Consider the following 3,979-nt stretch of genomic DNA (forward strand, 5'->3'; position numbering starts at 1 on the left):
AGCATCGATCGGCTTCAGTTAGCAATAGTAGCGAAGGAATCGCTCGATCGGGTTCAGTTAACAGCCATCGATCAATCGCTCGGGTTCAGTAACGCGTAGCCTGCAGTGCAATCGCTCGGGTTCAGTTAGAGCCCAACGCCTCACTCGGGTTCAGTTAGAGCCAACGCCTCGCACATACGCGTACGTGTATGAGAGAAACGCGCATCGCTCGGCCCCCGACCTCCCACCGTAACCGGGAACTCCCTGAAATTTTCCTCCCCCTCGCTTCTACCACGGTTTTTTCTGTCATGGACGGCCCAAAGAATGTCATGCAGCTGCGTCTCCGGCCCGCCCAGGACGAAAAGCCCATTTTCTGTCATGATTTTTTGTCATAGAAGTAGGAGCCCACCACATCTATGATGGTACCGGGTTTTGTGACAATTATCGTCATAGAAGTGTCATATGTATGACAGAAAAAAATTTCATTAGGCCCAAAATGTCACGGATGTGTCTTTTTTTGTAGTGTAGAGCCTTGCCTCTAATGTAGTCCCCACATGGTTTGCCTCTTTTTTTAACATAACACGTCAAGTCACAATTTATTTGTTCACCCGTGGTAGACGATCCTCCCTCCACCAAGTGGACAACCAGTACACGTGCCAAATTACCACATGGGCTGCCTTTTCGTATAGAAATGAGCTCCACCGTGTACCCGTGCAGGTGTGGTTGGGAAAGAGACGGGAGTACATGTGCCGTGCATGCACCTCTTCTCTTCGTGCACGTCCCCACCTACGTGGGTGTGTGTGAGAGATACAAACCGCATTCGTGAGTGTTTTTTGTTTTGGGGTGGGGGTTGATTTCGTGAATTATTTGTGGGAATATGTGTCGATGACATCTCAAACAAAATTTTGCATGCAATGTGTGTGAAATGGAGGCCTATCCATATCATACATAGAGGGTCGGGCAATCCACGAGAAGAGAGGGAGGGGTCATAGCTATCGATAGAGTCGAAGAGAGGATCAAGTGGGTGGGTGCGAGATCGATGAAGAGAGCCATCGAAATTGTGTGTGTGCAAGTCAAAGATATAGGGCGACTGGCCTACCGGAACGTTCGAGGGAACATGTCAAGTTTGTGTGTGGCAGGGAGACATGACTAGAGCGCTCGATGTATCGGTGTGTGTGGGGGGAGGGGTGGGGGAGGGGTAGGCAGAGGCCTAACTATAGAGGTAGAACGACTCGTATATGTGTTGAGAAGGAGAGACCCAGCTATGTCTTGAGGGAGATCGGTCGACATCCATACATAACTGAAGGACGGGAAATATGATGGACAAAGAGAGAGAGAGGAGAGAGAGGGAGGGCGAGGGAGGGAGAGGGGTAGAGTGCTGGATGGGTGATGGAGTTGCTTCTCGAAGATGGTGGGAGAGGCCTACTAGACAAACTAAGGGTGGAACTGCAATGTTATCAATAAGAGTGGGGATGTGTTTCTGTGTGTGCCTGTGCGTGATAGATCTGTCGGGACGCATCCATGGATGATGAAGGGGAACCATGTGTTTGGTAAGCAAACCTAACTATATCGGTAGATCAATTGTTGTTTGTCAGAGGAAGGGAGAGACACAACTAATGAGGTAGATCAATTGACGTGTGGGTAAAAATGAGTTATAAGGACCTAGCTAGCTATATGTATAGCGAGAGATCGGTCGGTGTACGTCCATTTGTTAGAGGCAAATAAGGCCCAGTGAGACGGATAGACAGAGAGAATGGAGCTAGGAAGTGGTGCGAGAGGCTCAACTACTAGCTACATAGGAGGAGGAGTGTGCGGTTGTGAGATCGATGAAAAGAGGGGCGAGAGTTTACACATGTGTCTGACCGTATGAGAGACACGAGGCAAGGACACATAAAGGAGGATATTGAAGGTGTGTGTGTATGTTGTAGGCAGGCATCACTGGAGAGGTTTATCGATCAGTGTGTGTCGGAAAGGAGTTGTGGAGACTCTGGGAGAACGACCTAAAAAATGAATGTGCCCGGTGTATAGAATGCCGAGGGGGGGGGAGGGCGAGGAGGGGGAGCGCATGCACGAGAGAAAGTTAGTGGTAGCTACAAAGGTTAGAGGATTGTGTGGGTGTAAGAGACTAACAAAGATCATATTTTGATATGAAAGCGGATTCATATATTTGAATAGGAGATCATAGTGTTTTAAATATTGCATGCATGAATATAGCGGTGATACACGTGTTGTGCACATGTTATACCATAATGTGATAATGCATGGCGTTTGCAACTCACAGCTAAATGCCGAACAATCTAAACCATACTATACATTAAACAATCTCACATTTTATTTGAATTTGTGATAATGTGTGGCGTTTGCATCTTACAACTAAATATCGAACAATCTAAACAATACTATATATCGAACATTCTCACATTTTATTTGAATTTGTGGTAATGTGTGGTGTTTGCAACTCACATCTAAATACTTGTAGGCGTAGGGGGCGGGGCACCATACATAATGTGATAAACACATTATACATATGAGACATGGTTTAGATTATGAAGATCTAGCTAGAGCTAGAAATGTAATGTGATTTGAAATCAAAATAAAGTGGATTCAAAAAATCTAGTTTGAGTTCATATAGTACACATAGTTCATATGTAACTCGAGACTAATCATGTGGTGTGCTGTGAAGATAATACACAAATGATGGTTTAACTTGACAATAATGATGATTGTAGATCTTATTAAAACAGAGAAACAAATTCAAATGCTTTGACTTCACAACAATCATTACTATAGATCTTATTCAAATAGAGAAACGAATTCAAATTTAGTTCATATTGAAGCGGTAGTATATACGTTTGGAATGCACTAAAACGTTCATTTGAGTAGTAGGTTGCATGCATTATACACGTAGCGAAATATTTTAATTGAACATAACATGAATTCAAAGTTTTGAATGACATTTGTAGTGCGCATTGATTTGGTACAGTACACATTAGGCTTGTCCGAAAATTTCAACCCACGCCTTGTTAGCCCGAAATATTTAAGATATATCTTTGTCTCGTTGTGCTCCAACAACTCCCTCCATCTCAACCCGTGCCTTGCTATTCCGAAATTACAACGCGCGCGAAAACTCCCACCTCCTGTAAAATCCCGACACGCGAAATGCCCATGGTACCCCTGAACCGAAAGAACCGCCTCAAATCGGTGGGGGTACTTTCGTAATTTACCCACACATTTTGGACAAGCACGTCTCTAAGCCATGGTTCCCCACTGCCATCCCATCCGCCCACCTATTCATACACCGAGGCCGCGAAAACCCGCGACGAAACCCCACACCCTACTCCATCCGCCACCCAGCTGGAGCCTCTTCCCCGACGATGTCGTCCACAGCAACACCTCGACGTCCCTCATCCATCGTACCGGATGAGGATCCGTCGTCGACCTCATCGTCCCGCCGGTTCAGCCACCCCGTCCTCCACCTCCAAGGAGTTGCCCTGACGTTCCCCTCGTCTTTCGCGCCACCTCCATTCCCACACTGCCGTCTTCACCTGCACCACTAGAAGATCATCATCATCACCGTTTCCTCAGATGAAGCTGCGGCCTAATCGGCGCCACCAAAGAGGTTGTACACTAATTGCCGCATTTTCTTCTTGATTCGATCTCACGATGCTGTCAGCGCTGGGTCCTGAGCCGACACGGCGTGGCTCCATCCACAGAGGCGTCGCTGGCCACTTCCTCCACAGCATCGCTCCCTCGGTGTCGACGTCCACATCAGTAGGAGCTGCTACTGCTTTAGCTCTCGCTCGCGCTACTGCTCTGATCTTGCTCTCGGTCCCCTGTCTGGTCTGCTCTTGCTATTGCTCTTGCTCGCGTTGCTGCTCCCGCTCTTGCTCTTGCTTGAGATGCTGCTCTGATTTAGCTACACTTTAGTCGACTGAATCGACTTTTGGGTCAGTCGATTTTTAGGGGGTGGGGGGCTCGCCGGGGTGAAGGAAGAACCAGC

This window comes from Triticum dicoccoides, chromosome 5A, assembly GCF_002162155.2.
Source record: "Triticum dicoccoides isolate Atlit2015 ecotype Zavitan chromosome 5A, WEW_v2.0, whole genome shotgun sequence".
NCBI lineage: Eukaryota > Viridiplantae > Streptophyta > Magnoliopsida > Poales > Poaceae > Triticum > Triticum dicoccoides.